Source organism: Acomys russatus, chromosome 24, assembly GCF_903995435.1.
Source record: "Acomys russatus chromosome 24, mAcoRus1.1, whole genome shotgun sequence".
Lineage (NCBI taxonomy): Eukaryota > Metazoa > Chordata > Mammalia > Rodentia > Muridae > Acomys > Acomys russatus.
This window is the reverse complement of record NC_067160.1, coordinates 5,527,964-5,549,437: the sequence shown is the minus strand read 5'-3', so window position 1 is coordinate 5,549,437 and position 21,474 is coordinate 5,527,964.

Genomic DNA, 21,474 nt, shown 5'->3' with positions numbered 1-21,474 from the left:
AAAGAACAGGATTTGGGACAGAGTGGAGAAAAGTACATTAAGATGTGACATCTACCTAAGAGGATATTCTGAGCAAGAGAGCTAGGAAGGAGATGAAGGAAGAACAGTAATCGATTTGGCAACATTTCTGAGTTATTTTAGGAAAATACATTTGCTTGAATTTGATGGGATCAGAAACGGCAGCAATAGATTTTGAGAAGTCTCACTTTATTTTTTATTTTTAGATTTAGCTATTTTTTTTTTTTTAAGGAAGCATCCATGTAAGTCTGAGGCACATACATGGCCATTTTTGTCTATCAAAATTGACACATTAAAAACAATGTTCCAATTTGACATAGTAACTTTAACAAGTATTTTGTTATTTATTGAAGCCGTGCAGACCTTTCCAGTGGCATAATTGAGCCACATACCACTTGCTAGCTGGTGAACATCACAGATCGTTGTTCCTGATGAGGCTGTCCTTCTGATCTCCTCATGGGCGTGGTGAGGTGCTGCTCTTAGTTTACCCATTGGAACCTACTTGCCTCACCCAGAGCCCTAAGCAGAGATCTTCCCTCTGAGCAGGTTCCTTGTTTAATGATCTGTAAGTGATGATGTTATTGCTTCCTTGCCTCCCATTTATGAGCATCATTATTCCCCACAGTGGGTTGTCTTTGTCAGACAATAAAGGCAAAAAAAAAAAAAAAAAAAAAAGTTTTTCAGCTTGTCAGGGATTTATTGAAACAAATGAGAAAGAGGTTGGGTCAATTAATGACAGTGGTTTTCCATGTAGGATAAGAGTAATATTTTTTTAAGTGATGGCTCTTTTAAAGATATGTGGGCCTTCCTTGGAAGAGTGTCTTTGTCCTATTGCTGAACTCTGCATTTGAAGGGCACACACTCAGTTACTGCACTTTTATGCCATGCCTAAGAAAAGCAATAACAAATTGGTTGTATAAATAAGAAAATGTTACTTATGGTGAAATTCAGCATTTAAAGGGTGCTGTAGGCACTAGTCTGTGACTATCAAAGCACATTATTTGGATTTAAGGATCTTTTTGTTCATTATCAAAATGAGCTAAGACAGAAAGCACAGACAGGAGAAAATGAGTGATTCTCAAAAACCAATCAGGTTGGTATTGTTGGTGGTAATTGTAGTAAATACACAATTTGAAGTCTTATTGCTCCCTTGTCTCTCGTCAGTAAAGAGGAAGGAAATTGAAATCACACAAAACATAAGTTTATTTGATATCTCACGTTTTTAAAAGCCCCTTTGGAGCAATTTTGGTGATGATAACCAAGTTTTTCTAATTGGAGAACAATCACCACTTATATAGATAATTAGTCTGAGAAATACTGTGATATTTGAGTTGTAGCCAGAAATATTGTCTGGAAAAGCCACATGTGTTCTCTCACAGAATTCCTGTCCATACTAGCATCTTCCATGTGATCATGATCTTCATTCATACTTCTTAGTGTCCCTCATATGATCAAATTCCTAATTGTTTACTTTATAGCCCACTCTTGCCATTTTTATAGATAAAGTTTGTGATATGGTTTCTAATGACTTGATAGTTTTTCAGAATAAGAAAAGGCAGAATGAAATTTGAGTCAATGCCTTATTAGCAGGAACTTCACTTTAGACAATAGAGTTTGATGCACACCAAGGGTAGATTAGGTGACAGGAAAAGGCTGCACACAAAGAATGCCTCTCCAGCAGCTCTCACTGTTTTCTCAGACCCCAGGAAGAGACTGGCCTCAGTTTTAAGTGCTGGTATCATCCCTAAGAACTCTGACACTCGGGAGGGCTATGGCAATACTTAGTTACTGCTGCTGACATTGCTTTTTGTTATTTAGCATTCACTTTAAATTATCTTATCGATGTTGATAAGTGTGCTTGCTCATGGGACTTTGTGGGGTATGAAAAGGACTGCTTGGTGACTCACACAAAATCTATGTGGGCTCAAAATGCCTTTCCCTTGTGCTGTGTGGTCAGGAACCCAGTGTTCAAAATAATTAAATTTTAATAAAGGCAAATACTGTTTTGTTTTTGTTTTTGTTTTTTGGCTGAACTTTTGTTCAACCAATACAATTAATCAGGTATGAAGTAAAATACATTGGGAAGCAAATTCTTTTAGAAAATTAATTATACCATTTAAAAGTAAATGTATTGGTATTTTAATAAATTAGTATCCAAATTTTCTTGTGAAAATGTAAAACAAGGGGTCAGTTTTCTAAGTTTTATTCACTGAAATTGTGTGTGTGTGCGAAAGTCTTATGAAACAGGTCACATGTCACACATATTAGGATCAAGTTGACTTGTATTAGCTACCAGGAGCCTCTGGTACATTCTTGACAATGGAATTTCCTTATTGAGATTGCTTATCAATAATATCATGCATTTGTTCTTGCCAGCAAGACAGCAAGGAAACAGTGGCTGTTTGATTTTCCGTGTTTTGTAGAAATAAGAGTTCTGAATTCTGACCTAGGTTAGTTCTCCCAAATGAAATTACATATCAATGCTTTGCTTTCAGGCTAGGAAGCTGTATCGATTAATGAAATGCTTCAAGTATTTTGTGAAAATTGAATGTCCGGAGAGTTTTAACCTTAAATGTCAGTGGAGGCTCTATTTCTAGCCCTTCTCTAGTTCCCCAAGGGCTAATACTTCATTCGAAAACAGTGTGTGCCTCGGCTTAGAATGACTGACTCTCTGCTGGCAACAAAGACCAGATGGGTGGACTTCACTGAAGAAGCTCACTGTGTTTGGGTTTTAATCTTTTCCTTTTTTTTTTTTTTGTGTGTGTGTGTGTGGAAGTTATGCTTTAGGAAGTCAGTGATTTCCTTCTGTTAGTGTTGGTGGGAGAATATAAATTGTTTCATTCTGCAATACAATATCATTTAAAAGCATATTTGTGAAGGAATGAAGAAAGGCCTTCAGGAAAGAGAGGATAGTGAAACTTGGGAGATATGCAGGGGAAAAGTGCAATAAATAAAGAAGAATGTTTACATGGGAAAGGATGTAGGGAGGGAGAGAGTAGAGGATTAGGGGTAACTAACATGAAGGATGCTTAAAGTTACCATAGGGAAGTCCATGATTTTATAAGCTTTAAATATTCTATGAGTAAATTTTATTAGAAAATACCATAGATGTTCACATCGGAAGCTACAGTTTACCAAAGTTAAAGCCAAGTATCACGTGTAAGATATCGTCCCAAGATTAAGCTAGCTGTTCAAACAAAGAAGTGTTTTGTCAGAGGTATTCTGGATATTCCCCAAACAATAGAGCTATTGGCATTGTTCCTGATTGCCTACCAGGACTACTTGATGGTAAAATCATATTAAAAATACTACACACAAAATAAATAAAGGAAGGAAGGAAAGCAGGAAGGAAGGAAGGAAGAAAATACTATACACATTAGCCGTGGAACATGGAGATATTAGGTTAGTACTGAGGAGGATGACTTCTTTCTACCAGATAGCTTTCACAGTAATGGAAGGTGCTATATAGGGGACTAGGGGGAGAAAGTCAACAGGCTTACCCAGATGTGAGTAATGAAGGCTGCATTAGTAATCAACATAGAAGGCTAACCTCATGGGTACAGCAGCGGCCTGAATACTATGGGTGTAATCAATTGCTTTCTTCTTGGATAAGGCCTGGTCCATAGAAGGAAACATAATAGCCAGCATGTCAACACTGACCAAGAATCTGTGGTTGGGGAACTCACAGGCTCCAGGAATGAATTTGCTATTGTAATTTTGCTAAATGAACACAAAGTATCAAACTAGCCTTTAACATTTTAGTTTAGTGCAGCTCTCAGACTTCATGAGAAACATTTCTCTGTGCTGCTGTGCATGGCAGAAACTCACAACTGGTCAAGGTGCAGCTTGGTAACATTGTAATGCTCAGTCACAGTAAGACATTTATATGCTCCCCTTCCTCAAGCCTCAGGACAGCAGAAAGATTATGAGCATTAGCAACTGGGGTGGAAAACAGTGCCTTGTGGGTGTGACAGGACTAAAGAACTCACAGAGCCCACAGAAGCTGTGGTTACCTAGATGAGACCTTCACAATGTCAAGACACTCACCTTGCTGACATGGAGGAAGAAGAAACTCAGCAGCTCCCATGCATACCTGAGCAACTATGAACAGCTGCCCTCTGGGGCAGGAAAGTCAGTTCTCTTTGAGGGAATGCCTCCTGGTAGTGCTGATCAGGGTCACACCCAGAAGTACATGGGGAGCAGAAATTGGAGTTAATAGGTTATTAAATTAAAAAAAAAGGAGAGATAAATTAATATTTTGTGCATTTATTTTTTTAGTTATTTGTATATTCTGGATATTAATGCTCTAGCAGATATATAGCCAGCTAGGATTGTGTTCCCACTTAGTGGGCTTCCTTCTTATCTAATTGATTGTTTCCTTTGATGTACAGAAGCTTTGTAGATTTATGAGGTTCCAGTTGTTAAGGTTAGCCTTATTTCTTGAGCGAATGAGTCCTATTCAGAAAGTCCTTTCCTACATCTCTATCTGGTAGGTGCTGTCTATGTTTTCATACAGCTGTTTCCAGTTTTTATTGAGGTATTTGGCCTGTTTGGAGTGTACTTTTTTTATACAGGATGCTAAATATGGGTATAATCTCTGATGACCCATTTTCTCACCACCATACTTCTGGTGGTTATAAGATTTGTCTAATATGGCATGGCATGCACTGAGTCTTCTACTCTATTCTATTGATGTACATGCCTCTTTCTATGCAAGAACAATGCAGTTTTTTTAATTACTCTAGTTCTGTAATTTAACTTTTAGTCTGTTGTAGGAATCCCCCTGCCCCAGAATGTTCTTTTTGCTCAGAATTGCTTTGGTCATCTGGGGCCTTTCATGCTTCCCTATGAATTTCTGTTTCTGTGAAGAATGCCGTGTGGTTTTGGTTGAGGGTGCATTGAATACATAAGTTGTTCTTGTTAGAAAGGCCATTGTCAAATTACTAACTCTGACTCGTATGAGCAGTCTCCCTATCTTCTGTTGTCATCCTTAAATTTCCTTGGTGTGTTTATTTTTGGTATATCGAAAGGCTACTTTTGGGTAAGGTGATTATGTGTCTTGCCATTTTTCTAAAAGTGTTGGTCTTTTATAGAATTTTTATGGTGTAATTCTGGGGCATCATTATAATATCATGCCATCTACAAAAAGAGATAACTGGACTTGGTTTCCTATTTGTATTGCTTCGATTTACTTCCCTTTTCTTTTATTTCTTTCTTTCTTTCTTTCTTTCTTTATTTTTTATTTTTTATTTTATTCTTTTATTAATTTATTCTTGTTACATCTCAATGTTTATCCCATCCCTTGTATCCTCCCATTCCTCCCCCCCCCCATTTTCCCATTATTCCCCTCCCCTATGACTGTTCCTGAGGGGGATTATGTCCCCCCTATATATTCTCATAGGGTATCAAGTCTCTTCTTGGCTACTTGCTGTCCTTCCTCTGAGTGCCACCAGGTCTCCCCCTCCAGGGGACATGGTCAAATGTGAGGCACCAGAGTACGTGAGAAAGTCGTATCACACTCTCCACTCAACTGTGGAGAATATTCTGAACATGGAAACAGCCTAAGTGTCCCTCAGTAGAAGAGTGGATAAAGAAACTGTGGTACATATACACTATGGAATACTACTCAGCTATTAAAAACAAGGAATTCCAGAAATTTGTGGATAAATGGATTGAGCTAGAAATGATCATAATGAGTGAGTTACCCCAGAAGCAGAAAGAATCAAATGGTATATACTCACTTATATCTGCATACTAGCCCAAGGGGCATGTCCCACAAAAGCCTTCCCTTTTCTTATTGTTCTAGTCTTTTGTCCTGTTACAAAGACAACGTGGAAAAGGGGTAGAGATAGAGAACAGTGATGTCTTCTTCTTGGCTTTAGTGACACTTCCTTACCCTTTCTCCACTTAAGACAAGGTTGTCTTTATTATGTTGAGATATATTCCCGCTAGTCCTCGTCTCTCTTTGACTTTTATTAGGAAGGATGTTCCTTTTTTTTTTTTTTTTTTTTTTTTTTTCAGCCTATACACAAAAGCACCAACCATTGCAGCATGATACTCTGGCCATTCAACTCCAGCACAACAGTATTTCAAAGAATTCCAATTAAAGCTATTGAGTGCCACACTTAACTGCACAACTTCGACATATGAAGTGATTAAAAATATCTGGGAGTAATATCAATTAGAATCTGTATAACTGTCAACACATTTGTGCTTTAGTGAGGGATGAAATTTAGCACAAAACAGTGATTGTTTTGTGAGTCTGGCTTTGAGAGAAGAGCAATCTGTCCTGGGATCTCTTCTTATGATTATCGTCTTCACGTTTGTGCGATGCCTTTGTTTTGTGATGTTAACAGCTATACACAGTTTTATGAACATAGGCATTATATTAGTTTTTAGGGTATTCAATATGAGTTGAGCATATAAAGGCATACTTTCTCATCCAAACACTTATTCTCAATGACAAATTCCCTCAAATTTATAATCAGCCTTGTCACAGAAGGCAGTCCTATCTCCTCTTCTCTAACCCGTTGTTCGAGTGTGGAAATGCCATTTTTGGAAATGGTCTAATAGGTCCATTTCTAAAAGTTGTTCCCAAAGGCATTTCTTTTCTGAAACTTAATTTTCTTTCTTTATCAAAATGGCATTACAAGCTGTATGATTTCAACTGTGCTTTAATATATGTCAACAAATTCTGTATATATGTAAGTCTTAGATGAGGAAAAAATCAGTTATGTCTTAAAATAGGTGGGCTTTTTAGAAGGTTGAGAGCAACCTTTTTTTCTATGTTGTACGCAGGCCTTCTAAAAGCAGAGTATCTTACTAAATGCTTAGAAGTACTTTTTTTGGGGCAAATGTGGCAGACCATTCTTTCTTCCCTGGCCCCAGATTTATGGCCTGGTAAAGTAAACATAGGTCACCTACCATCAACTCCCTCACCATCACTCACGTTCAGGGCTCTGTCACATTTTCGGCTATCTCTTTATTCACATAGGATCCATGTAACCCAGGCCTGAGGTAAACAAGCTCAAATCCACACTGCTTTCCCATTTCAGGTCATCAACCTGGGCTATTAGGCTGCCGTGGCTCTGCTAACAATTCCTAGGGCATAGCTAAGGCCAGCAGGTGTGGGGAGAGCTCTGGCCCATGACCTTGTAAGAGGCACAGCTGTTGCAGTAAAGAGGAAAGAGGTACAGACATCTGTCCGTCCTGCCACACACTTTGACTTTTGAAACTGGTCTTCTTTTCAACTAAACACATTAGATATCCAAACCGTCTGTGAAGCTCTTCACAGAGGATACATATGAACAAAAAATTTGCTTTCAAATGTAAGCTTTCTTGAATTTCCCAGCTTATTCGTGGTCTTTCATTGAAATTTCAAGGCACAAGAGTTAAGCCTTGCAGAATTTTGCATGAAGTGTTCATGTAAGAAAATAGAAATCACAGACATACAAAATATTCTCAAGCTTGAGCATACTAACCTTTTGATATTTTGTAAAATGAAACACAGTGATCCTAAAATGCATGATATTATATCTCCAAACCATTAATTTCTTCTTAGATCTGCTTTTGCTAAGTCAACTTTAAATGGCATGTACATTAACCTGTCTGATCAATTTCTTTAGGAGACTAGATTTTAGAAAGAGTACACATTACAGGTCTTAAAGTCCTGTCATTAGCAGGCTTGAAAGTATGCAGTTTACAAGTGACATTTAAAGAATCAGTAATGTGTCTTCAACAATGAAGAAGCACCAAAGATTCTGCCAACAGGTGATTGTAGTGATTCTAAACAGCTGAGCAAAAGATGCAAAGATGAGTCACTCCCTGCATAAAATCTAAGCTACTTAAAGAGCCAATTCCTGTTTCGTGGCATCTGAGAACATTTCTTTCATTACAGTGACAACAGGACTGAGATGAGATAAAGAGAATCAGGAGTGCATGTTGTTTCAAGACTGACATTTGGGGAATTGTGGTGGTGTTTTGGTGGCAGAGGAGTGGAAGTAAAGTCTTAGGAGCATAAGGGATGCTTTGATTTCGTGAGGTGTAGGAGGCAGTTAGAAGAAAGAAGGAGAAGATTCCTGAAATGATGGGCTATGTGTGGAAGGTGGGAGTGGAGGAAACTGAGATATCCCCTGAGAACTGTGGGCTATCCTGCAGGCTAGAGGGAAGGGTGCATATTGACTGTCATCTTAAAATAGCATGACTTAATGTTAACCAGAAAAGAAATAAATTCACTCAAAAATTATGAAATAATATACTTACTAAGTGAAAAGGCTTAAAAAAAACTCTGATCAAAGTTTTAAAGGAAACAACACCATTAGGGGTACAACAGACTACAACAGCTGGTCATATTCCCAGAGTTTGGCTTTCAAAAAAAAGTAGCCGTGTAAAGGCCTTCTGGACACAGGTCTATTCTCCACAACTCAGCTTCCACATAAAATAAGACCCCCAGTGCTCCTAAAAGACCCAGAGCAGCCACCTTTGTTTTCTTGTCACCAGGCAGCCATTTTTGACTTATATCCTACATATTAACAGATGCTTTGAAGAAAATAGCAGCTATGTGCTGTTTCCTACAGATTATGACATGATAACTTGGTGCTGTAATTGACACATTGTTTTATAATGTAGGAAATATGGGCTGAAATGGGATTTTTTTTTTATATGAACTTAGGACAGAGACAATCACTGTAATTGATGATTTGTGGCCTTTATGTTTATGAATTAAAAATACTCTGACTAATGTGGTCTTATATATATACATATATATGTATGTGTGTGTATATATATACACATATACATATCAGGTATTAATATTGTCTTATACACCACCCACATACCCACACATATGGTAAAGGTAGTCAGTTCTATTTAAAATATTACCAGGAATTCACACAAATGAAGTTAATTACATAAATAATTCAAATGCTATAACAAAAATCTATGCAAAGGGATGATAGGCACGGTTTTTTCACTGGTGAGATAATTGGTGACCACAATACCTGTTGGGATACCATTCCTGAGTGAACAGGATTCATTGCACAGGCCCTAAAGACCACCCTAAAGTTACAGTGCATTTGGCCCTGAATTTTTTTTAACCATTTCGTCTGAGTAGAAGTTCATAGATATAACACTATATCTGCTTCCACCTCAGGGTGTTAGATTCAAAACAATACATTACATTCTATGCCATTTGCAGAAATTCTCTCTCAGCATACTTCATATTGAACATTTTATGCTTCAGGGACCCATTTTTTCATATTTTGATCTTACTGCCAACTAATGATATTCTAGTCGTTTTCCTTAAAACTTTGTCCTTATTTTCTGGCAAAGACAAATGTCTCAAAGAAAGAGAAATTCAGTGTTGCTTCCTTTCTCACAATAGCTGCAGAGAGGCAGCTATTCTTTTTGGTGCCACAAAAACAGTTTTAATAACACTGCATGATGATAATGCCACAGCAGTGTTAATCTTACTCGCTTATTCATTGTGGAGACCATAAAGACCAACGAGCAATCCGTCATTTCTGCCCTCTGTTAATAAAGTTGCCTTGAGAAACATTTATAAAACGAAATCCATGAAGAAATGTGTGAAACTTCTACGGTCATTTCACAGACTATGAAATATCATCAATAACCTCAAAAAGTTGTGAATGAAAGATTAGTCTTCTGCTCTTCATATTGAGATTGACATGTTAATTTGGAAACTGCAGATAATTCTAAGGTTTTACTAAAGTCAAAACAGACCTATTGCAATTCATGTGTATGGAAAATGATATAATGTATTCTACTCATATTCTTTCCTGGAAGACAGATTTAATGAATTATTACCTTATTTAACTAAAAAGAAAAGGTAATATATACAAAGACCTTCCTGTAGCTTTTGGGAACTGAGAACAAAGTCTTCCCAAGTCTTATACAAATATGGCTATGTCTTTAATGGAATTTTGTCTGAGTTTGCTTTTATTGACAGGTATATGGCCACACAGCATGTAAGAGAGTGATAGGGCTAGAATGACGATTTATTTGCTCGGGACAACTCTGACTCGTGCTTTTGTTCTTTTGTTGGCATTAACGGTACCGTTCCTTCCAAGTGTCACCACTGTCTATGAATGGCGAGCTGTAGAGGATGAGGAGCCTCCCCTGGCACTCTACCTTGCCTTTCTTTCTTTCTTTTTAAAAAATATTTTATTAATTTATTCATATTACATCTAAATTGTTATCCCATCCCTTGTATTCTCCCATTCCTCCCTTCCTCCCATTTTCCCCTTACTTCCCTCCCCTATGACTGTGACTGAGGGGGACTTCTTCCCCCTGTATATGCTCATAGGGTATCAAGTCTCTTCTTGGTAGCCTGCTATCCTTCCTCTGAGTGCCACCAGGCCTCCCCATCCAGGGGACGTGGTCAAATATGGGGCACCAGAGTGCGTGTGAAAGTCATATCCCACTCTCCACTCAACTGTGGAGAATGTACTGTCCATTGGCTAGATCTGAGTAGGGGTTCAAAGTTACTGCACCAAAGGGTCCTAAAAACCTACAAGAAGAACATTATGATGTGCAGATCTGGGCCCAAGGGTCCTGGTCAAACTGTGGCACCAGCCAAGGACAATATGTACCCTGTCTTTCTTTAGGTGCATTTGTGTAAGAAGATAAAAAATTAACTTCCATCTCATCTTAACGGTCGCCCCAGCCTGTGAGGTATATAACACTAAGAGATACTCATCCTTACTTTCTGGTATAGGTTTGTTCATTGTGGGATTCTCTGGGTTTGGTTGGTACCTCCAGGTAGAAAAATTTTTGCCCATGCTTCTATTTTGGAACCATCCATTCTTATGATAGCACTAAATTCTTGGAGCATTTTTAGTTGGGAGTTTTATCCTTAAGGATAATTTTATTCCTTCTCAATTCTCTGATAGAGTTGAAGACTAGATAGTTATATTTTCAAAGTTAGTCTTAAATTGCTTAGGGCTTAAGAAAATGCTTTAAGGTCTAGAAAGATGTTTTTAAGTTGATAAATGGAAGCTATCACAGAGATTGATTTAGGTACAAAACTTTAGACTCACCTAGATAGATTAGATAATATTTTCTTCAAGGTTGCCAAATACAAATGAGCTAAACATTTTGAAGGTAATTTTTACATAAGCCTTCCCTGATTCTTTTATTACTTTTCTTAACATATATAGCTTATTATAAGAAAATAGATAAAGTCCATGTGCAAAAATATTCTGATTGTATAATGATAGGATATTGTTACATCAGCCTTGTCAAGTCCTCAATATAAGGTCCCTTTAGAATATACAAAAAATCAGAAGCTGAGTGAAGCACTGAAGTTTGGTGATATTATCTGGGTGTGTGTGTGCCATGTTGCTAATAAATGGAGGTATATGTGGTAGAGTTTGACCTGAAATATTATTTTTTTATAGGGAAACAGACCTATCTCACCTACCTCTGTTGGCAATCCCCTCAACGTTCAGTGTGTACTCAAACTAAAGCAGAAACTGGAACACTGAAATTCTAAACTCAATACATGGTGCCTATGTTCAATCTCTCTATCTCTGTCTCTGTGTGTACACGTGTGTGCATGTGTATGTATGTGTGTGTGTGTTAACTCTTACCCAGAATAATTAGTGAAAATCCTTTGGTCTCTTAAACAGAAAAGAAAGTCAATAAAAAGATGTGTCCCAAACACAAACTGGTACTTAATAACTTAAAATATTATCTGGATGCCATCATTTTCAGATATCAATATTAGAAAATACTCTTCAGGGGCCATTAATGAGAAATATGCTAATTTTCAAGAAGAGGCATTTAAAAGTCTTTTATTATAAGAATAAATTATGGACTAGGGAGATGACACAATCAGTACTATGCTTGCTACACAAACATGAGTGCATGAGTGTTGACACCCCAAACCCACGCAAACAGCAGACAAGGCAGTGGATGACTATATCCCTTGCACTGGAGGGGTTGGAGAGGCAGGCAACTTCTCTTGAGCTTTAGGGACAGCCAATCCACGAGAATTGGTGAGGTCCAGCTTCACTGAGAAACTTAAAAAATAAGATTGAGCAAAGATTGAAGGAATGGTAAACCAATGTCTGGCCCAATTTGAGACCCACTTCACAGGAGAGAGGCAACCCTTGTCACTGTGAATGACATTCTGTTATGCTTTCAGACAGGAACACAGCATAACTGTCTTGTGCGAGGTTTCATCCAGCAGCTGATGGAAACAGATGTAGAAATCCACAACCAAACAGTAGGCTGAGCTCAGGGAGTCTTGTTGATGAGTGACAGGAAGGACTGAGGGAGCCAGAGGGGTCAAGGACACCAGAAGAAGACCTAGGGGGGAAACTAACCTGGGCCCAAGGGGCTCATAGAGCCTGAACCACTGGACCTAGATCCCATACACATATGTAGCAGATGTGCAGCTGGGTCATATGGTGGGTTCTCCAACATTGGGAGTCGGAGGTGTCTCTTGTCTGCCTTTAGACCCCTTTCCTCTAGTGGGACAGGATGTGCTTAGTCCTGCTGCTGTGACTTGAGGTAGCAGGGTAGGGTGGTACCTCTTGGGGACCCCCTCTTCTCTAAGAAAGAGAAGGGGGAATGGGGGAGCAGAGGGTGTGAGGGTGGGGCTGGGAGAAGAGGAGGGAGGGGGCTGGGATCGTATTGTAAAGTGATTACAGTAAAAAAATGAAAAAAAATAAGGTGTGAAATAATGGACACTTGACATTGCCATAAACACACACACACACACACACACACACACACACACACACACACACACACACAAAGTCCCACACATACATAACATGGGTAAATTAAAATACATACCCTCCTATCTCAGTTCTTGAAGTTCCTCAGCTCTCATACCATAACCCACAGTTTTAATGCTTGCATATTTAAATGTTTTTTTTTTTTTTTTAAAGACAACCAGAAAACACAGTGCTTATGGTCTATTTGACTTTTTGGGCATTCTAAGGAGCATGCCTGTGCTTTCACACCTGTGTTTCAGGTCAGACAGGCAAGCAGCAGAGCAATTATTTCTCTCATTCCTGTTGACACCTTTATGTGGTCCTACCGTGCCATTAGCAGCAAAATGAAAGTTTTTGCTCTGGAAAGCACCTGAGCATCTAAAATACACTGTAGTGAGTATAGAGCACATTATTATCTTTAAAGTGCTGTGGCCTAAACAATTTAGAGTGGGGGTTGTGCTTGGGAAATCACCATAAGTAGTTTTATTTCCCCCCCCCCCAAATCTGTACAAGAAATGCTTAAAGGTTCAGGACTAAGAGAAGTCTTCCCGCACACTGAATTTCCCACTCAAGATTTTCTTACTCCCCCCAGGGCAGCCTGGTTTTAATCTGTGGTGCAGTGCACTGGCCTTTAGTATTGGATGTTCATTCTGAGTTTAGTGGACGGTTAGGCTTCGTGTTACTCCATTTAAAACATAATGTATAAATGGAGAAACCCCTGCTGCTTTTCACATTGATTTAGATTTTTCTTCCTTATTTCTGTTACATCTGCTTGCAATGCACAGGGCATGAAGAAAGATTCAATTTTCTTACCCCTGTGAAACGAGGGTGATGGTATTAGGTGATCTCCAAGGTCCCTTCAAACTCTAAAACTTTATGATTCTAATAATGAAAGTTTAGGCCACATTAGTAAGAGTGATAGCTTTCCTTAGCAGCGTCTGTGGCACAGTTTTCTTAACTGCCCTACTTTGCTTTAAAACAACTCATGAAACTACAACTTTTCTTTTCCTAGTTTTACCTAAGATGTTCCTCTTAATTCTTCGACTAGGAAATGCCAGTCCTCTGTAGGATATTGAAAACCATATTTCTGTGTATAGCCTACTTTCCTTCTTAGGGAGAATAATTTGTAATTCATCTTTACCCCCTAGAGTGCGTTTCCTCATCCATAGTAGATGTTTAATGAAGCTGGTCGCGTGGGTTAATGTAGGGTTTTTGTGGCTAACGGGCTACTCCGGAAATGCTCTCACTGCCCGCTGTCACAGACTTGATAGAATCCTGATGTGGTAAACTGGAGGGCTCTGCCCCTGCTTTCCGACTGGGGTTTTTTCGCCCCCTTGTGGACACTTGGCGTGGTGTGGGGAATTCTTTTGCTCTCACAACAGAAGGGTGGGTACTAATCAAAACACCCTATACAAGTTCCAGCACACTCACAACCCCAACAAAAGCAACGATAACAAAGGTGATCTTAATGCATCAAGAATTTTGAGATTGAGAAATCCTGCCCTTATTTTATAATAAAGATCGTAAGACATTGATTCTTTTTCAGGATAATTCAAGCCCTGTGCTCTTGTCCAATAAGCTGACTCTCACTTAAGTCTTGCAGAAGAGATGAGGATATGGGTCCACTTGCGTAGTTGAGGCAACAGCAACCCAGAAGAGTCTTAGTCGACGCCATGCCAACTCTGTGTTTGCCAACGCAGCTGCTTGACAGGGCCTCTTGATGTTCTTGGGAAGAAACTTCATGTAGTTTGCTTCGTTTCAAGAACCTGCTCATCATTCACCAAAATCTTAGGCGGTCAAATATTCTTCATTTGAGGGGACTTGAAGCTGTTGCACAGCATGCAAGTTTCAGGTTCTCCACAGTCCTGGGGAAACTGGGTTGCCCAGCTGCTCACAAGTACCAAGTGCTTGGTGTGGAGACATACTCATTAAACTATTCAGGGGACCATGGTGAACTGACACCATTGCTCAGCTACTGACTGCTTTTCTTTGGTGGAAAATGTCAGTTGGGTTTTTTTTGCTGGAACCTTTCAATACTGATGAACATAAAGTTGACCATGAAGCACTTTAGTAAATGTCTGTGTAATGCATTTAGTTGTTTGTTTTCTATTCATATGAAGGACATGCCCACACAACTTGATCTTAGTAGGGGCCTTGATAGACATATAAACTGTATTCTTCTTCTAGCCCAGGGATCTTCCCTTTTTTTAATGGGCATTGCATTTCACTCCATTTCATTCTAACCATTCTTGCCTTAAATTTCTTAACTAAATGCTTTGGAAAAACAGTATACTCCTTGTCTCCCTAGAGTAACAGAATCCCAGCTTCTAGTGACATATCTTGTTATATACACTAGGGAAAATGAACTTTTATTACTACACTGTGAGAGAAAGAAATGAAAATATAGCCAGAAGACAGGTGCCCACATCTTCACTTGCTTGTTTTGTCATGTTTGGTTATTAAAAGATTATAGCAGGAGCGAAGAGTCCCTCTGTACAGTGCTTCTCTGCAGGCACATGTCCTTAGGTTCAATTCCCAGTACCACACAATGGATAAAAAAACTTTTAAAAACCCACAAAACCACATGAGAAATGCACTTTAAAGACAGTCTGTGAATCCATGTGTCCTCCTCAGCCTCTCTGCATTACATGATCCATGTAGCATGCACTCCGGCTGTGCTGTTCATTGCTCATGTTATATCAGAGTAAAACAAGTGTTACCCACATAGGTAGGTATGTATTCTCAGACCGCAGAAGCAAGCTGTACTTTAATGGCAGGAACGAACTAGAACGTACAGAGCCATAAAGAGTATGAGAAATAGAAAGCATACTTTTGAAGTTGGTACCAAAGAGGTGTGTTCTATTTCACAAATATTTAATTTTTATTTACCCATCAATGGATCAATAATTTTGTTTCTGTTAGATCTAGGAAGACACTATTATAAGTGACCTTTACAAATGTACGCGAATGGCATTTGCTTGAACTGCAAAGTTCCCCCGAAGCAACATATGCTAGTTTGCTTACACTGGGACAACCTTACTTCTCAAGTTTGGAGGAAGTGGCTTTATATTCAGACTTCCTTTTGGAAAACATGTTCTCTTGTCAGTTTATGATATTAGCACCAACACATAGTTTTCATTCGAGGAAGTATGTTGAGTCTGTAATTTTAGATTATACCAGTCAATTTTGCAGCTAGAAATTATTATCTCTTTGCCCTCAATTCACTTTCAGTCGAGCAAATGTACAAATTACCTTAACTTAGGTATAAATCCTCCTAAGTAAAATATGTTCAACCTTATTTTCCTACCAGTTCCTATAATTTGTATGATCTTTAAAAGAAAACACAGGTAGGATCCTTTCTAATGTGGAAAGTAAAAAAAAAAAAAAAAAAAAAAAAAGAAGAAGAAAGAAAGAAAAGAAAAAAGAAAAAGAATACCTTGGGCCATTCTGACAATAATTTGACCATATTTAAAAATATATAATTGTGTATCATTGTAGAAGCGACAACTTGGTGATAGCAAAAAACAATGTGCATGTGCATATGCCTTGAGAGTTTCTGCTATAAATTGACAGTCTTGAGAGTAGGCCCTTACTCTGTATTTTGGGGTGATCTACATCCAATCTCATGGAACCTTAAGAATAGCCACAGATGGAGTTTTGACACATGGAGGTGAATGAGATATGATGATGGTGCCAAGAGAAGCAGCCAGGGACCTATGAGGTGGTAAATTAGGTATAATAGTTATCACTAAGCTTGGTGACCTGAGTTCAATCCCTGCAACTCACACGGTGGAAGGCAGCAACCAACCCTCACAAGGCATCTTCTGACTCCCATACACATGTCCTGGCAACCCTTCCTTCATCCCCCCAAAAATAACTATAAGTAAAAAAGATGTTCAAATACCAAGGGATGACAATAATCATCAGAGAAAAAGAGACACAAAAGACATATGTCTTCTAAAGCCTCCAGAGAGAGCACTGTCCTGCTGACACCCAGATGTTGGCTCTGCACAGCTGATTTCATGAGTCTGATTCCCAAGGCTGTGAGAGAATACATTTTTGTTGTTTTAAGGCAGCAGCAAGTTTGCGGTCATGTTTTAGAGTGGCTTTCAGAAGACTAATACAATATACTATTAATAATGATGCTCACTGATGCATCTCGGCATTTTATTTAGAAGTGCTGCCAAGGTCTGGGTACAGAGGTGGGTGTGGAAGATGAACAAATAGCATCCCTAAGAAGCCAATGTATCACAGACCTTATCTAAGCATCCAACTTAAAGTCCAGAATAAGGCTTGACTGAGGTAAAGTGCTGTGGTCTCAATTAAGGGATCCGGTCCCACACCAGAAGCTAGACATGACTCATCAGCAACAGCAAGGAGCTCATGAGCTGTGGTAAGTGTCTTCAGGACAGCTCTACAGGAAATTGATAGTTATTAATATTTAATGATTCATTTTATCCTTGGCAGGCTATCTATCTGATTGCAGACAAGTTCACCCACAGAAGTCTTTTTTGGTCTTGAAAATATTTTAATTTTTGTGTATATGGGTAATGGAATTATTTTTAACCAAAACATTTTAAACTGTGACTTTGTATTGACATAGCTAAGCTGAAATATTTATTGTCAGTATCTGTTCTTAAAACCTCCAAAGAGACAGGCACAATTAATTAAATATTTATATACTGCTTCATTGCATCATGAATTTGAGATGATTTGGAGATGTAAAAAAAAAAAAACCCAACAGTTTTTTAAAGTGAGGAGAAAAAGAAACTCATAATTTGGCAGTGCAGGATTTTTCTACAGTTTGTTAATTTATATGATGTGAATACCCTAGCCATTTGTGTGATTTTTCACATTTTATTTACCTTATCAAATCTATTAGTTTTCTTACTCTAAAACTGAACCCGTATATTGCTTCACTCTATCAGTGCTCTACATTTTTAATTATAAAAATTAGAATTGTAGAATTTCTTAAAGCATCAAGGGCATAACATTGATGTCAGCTGAATCAGAATTAAGACAATAGGTTCAAATAAAGGCCCATGTGACAATTGCTATAGTTTGGACCTGAAATATCCCCAAGAGTCTTTGTGACTCTTCTTTGTGGTCTTTGTGGTCTTAAAATGGTGGCATTATTTGAGGTGATGGAAACCTCAGGTGAAGGGGGTGACTGAGGACTGTCCCTGGAAATGTATATCTTGACCATGGCCTCTTCTAACTCTGTGTCCTACTTCTTGGGTACCATGATGCACATAACTTTCTTCGACATTGATATCTTGCCTCATAATAGGCCCAGAAATATGGAATTAGGAACCGTTTATAGAAACTTCTGGAACTGTGAGCCATAATAATCCTTTTCTTAATTAAATGCTTTTTTTTTCACTTGAGTACTTTCTTACAGAAAAAGAAACTGAGTAATGGTGACATTTTCTAAAGGAAAAGGTATGGCGCCCACACCACTGCGGTGCCGAGTCGAGGGCAAGGGACTGTGGATTTAACTCATGCACACACACACACACACACACACACACACACACACACACACACACACACAAAATAACACAGCAGGTCCTTTGTGCTAAGAGAGCAGCAGCCGCGGCAGTGGTTTATTATTCTCCTCCCCAGAGTTCCAAAGAGCCTTCTTATAAGCACCAAAACAGGAATCCTCCTCCCAGGTGAAACCCCTCAAGAGGTGATTGCACACAGGAGGACAAGTCTCGAGGAAGGGAGGGGCGCGTTCTCAGAGCAGTAAACATGACTAGCTAACCAAGATAAACACAGACATGGAAGCTGCTAGAAACAGGACATGAAACAGCAAGACAGGCAGACAGCCTAGTCAGGCCTGGTTCCTACAAAAAGGGTAAATTTAGTAAATGTTATTGAACATCTGAAAAAAATATACCTTAGAGATGGAAGAATAAATAAAATACAGCCGTTGTTCTGAAGTTCACAGAGGGTAGTTATGCCTGGTTGCTTAGACGGAGAAGTCTTAGCAACACAACTACCCACCAATGTGACTTCCCTGATGTCACTTTTTAACTACGTCACCAACTCTTCAACCATACCTCTTGGATGTCAGTTTATGTATCCTCAGGCATACAAATGATGCAATGGATTTTTGCCTGCCACTCCTGTGCCTGCGGTTTCCTTTTCTCCTCCTATAGATCACATCTCTCAGAAGTGGATCCAGACCAAGGAGTGAGGACACACATATGCCTTAGTGAAGAGGCGTGGAGGAATGGCATCCTCCTCTCCTGAGCAGGAAAACTATGTAACAGAGACAGTGTCTTTGTTTCTTCACGGCACTAGACCACTGGCTTTGTATCCCCAAGGGAGAAGAAGAGTTCAGGAAGCCTCACCTCCTGGACACTCGAGTCTCTATACTGAGGGGACATTCTTCAAGGAGGATGGTTTTTTTTTTTTTTTTTTATGAACCTTGTGAAAAAGAACCAGAAAGCAAATATCTGGCCCCTCATTCCTGGAACTATTCATAGTTCTTGTTCATTCTTCATCTCAGATTTTCTGTTCTACCATCTATCAATTTCTTTACGCTTTCCTCATGGCTACTGATCTCTGAAAACTAATATAGCTATTAATTTTTCAGGTACTCAGTCAACATTCTGTATGGCGATGTAAGCTCATTAAGAATATATATATATATTCTCCCCACATCAGTCTGCTTAAACATTTCTTCAAAAATAATTTCTGGAAATAATAAATAAGTGAATCCTGGTGTCACACATAGTTTTGGAAATGGAGTTATTGTGGATAGAGGACACTGCTCTGTCTATAACACTCCCTTTCACTCAAGGTTCAGGAATATATTTTGAATGGAGGGGGGTCTTAAGAGTTGATTCTGGAGAGGGCTAAGATAGAAAAGAAGTTGAGGCAGTAGGATTCTGAATCCGAGGCCAGCCTGGGGTACATAGTAAGACCATATCTGAAAAATATAAAACAACAAGCATCATTACCACCACTGACAACAAAAGCCCCAGTTCCTTAGGGTCTAGTCACTGGGTAGTAGAGACGACAAGGATACGATGTAGATAGTGAAGGTCATCCTAGTGAGGTCTCAGACAGAAGTGAGGAGTGCGTGATAACAGAGAAAAGTCATCTTTTGTTATAAGGAAGCAGAGAACTTTTGTTGCTGATGCCCAAACTGACTAAGACATAGTCTTCTTGCCCCTTAACTTTGAGTAGAGCAGACACTATCTGGTGTCCACTGTGCTGATGTCATTTGCAGAATTTTGGGCATTAGGAAAAAAAAAAGACGTAGCCCAGAAAGCCAACGTAACACTAGCTTGGGAGTGATCCCAAAAGCCACTTGATTTGAGTTTTTTCTTCACAAGGTTAGACACAAAGTAGTGAATCTGGAGGCTAGAGACCATCATTCTAAAGCCTGTGGTAAATTGGAATAAAGGGCCCAACAGATACTCAAGCAAATATGCATAAAACTAAGTGCTATGTGAGTTGGTAATGATTACTGAAAGGTCTGGAAAATGAAAAGCGGACAAGGAAAAGCCTGGTCACTTAGCACACGGGGTCAATGGAAGGACGGAAGGGACGGTCTAGCATGAGCACAGAAAAGGGTGAGGGAGGCAATGAAAAGTGTACTACTGTGTCCTGAGGTTGGCAGCACTAGGATTAACAGGAATTTGGTAACGGATTAAAGTCTCTTATACCTTCACTGGGGCTGATAGGGTGGGGACACAAGAATACAGAGAAAGAGTTACTTTAGTTCTTTAAAGAAAATTACCCGACTTTAAGGGATTGTCTCAATTTAAGCCCAATGGCGGAGATTTACAACTAAGTTGTGTCCCTAGCTCGTCATTTCTACAGCAGTAAAGTAGAGGAAGGGAGACAGGAAGCACTTGCAGGAAGGATGGGGGCTCGTTCAGTCATATAGACTGCTGAGAAAAGGCTCATTGATTACTTCAGTATTGAAACGGGAAAGTAGAAAGGAAATGAAGAAAGACTCCATGGAGGAGAGGGTCCACAGGGAAAGCCTGTGTGAATAGGCTTAGTGTTTTCTTCAGGGGAATGTGGCTACACTGAAGGAGATGAGGAGAGTGGCAGGATCTGAGTCAGGGAGGAAGACAAGGGCCATGAGCCCTAAGGAGCTTTAGAGTTTTATTTGAATGAAATGGGGCTTTTTATTATTTTTAATTTTTTATTTAAAAAGTTTAATTTGTTCACTTTACATCTTAATTGTAGCCTCCTCCCTCATCACCTCCAGATCCCACCTTCCCTCCCTTATTCCTCTACCCAACCCCCTGCCCAGTCCTCAGAAAGGGGGATCCAAAAGATGCTCCACCAGACAACAAGGGCAATTGCTCAACTACGTCCATAGCAGCTGCGAGTGCGTGAACCTAGTTTCTATAAGTGTATTAATGGGTAGACATAAGTGCATACACACATGCATGAATACAAACATATTCTCATGCATCTAAATGAATATGTAATGTATATGTAATGTTTTATCATTTAGGGACATAGAGATAACTATATCTCTACAGAGATACATAGTGAAATAGTTAAAACGGTATGTTTTAAAAATTATGTAATGCCACTGAACTTCTTTCTCTTCACTTTTATGTCTTCCCTTTTCACAACCCTGAGTGGTCACAAAACGTGCCATAGTTTCCTTTCTTCAAAATATTGTTTTAAAAAAATACAAGCTGTCATCCTAGCTCATGTCTAGCTTTCCAGTGCC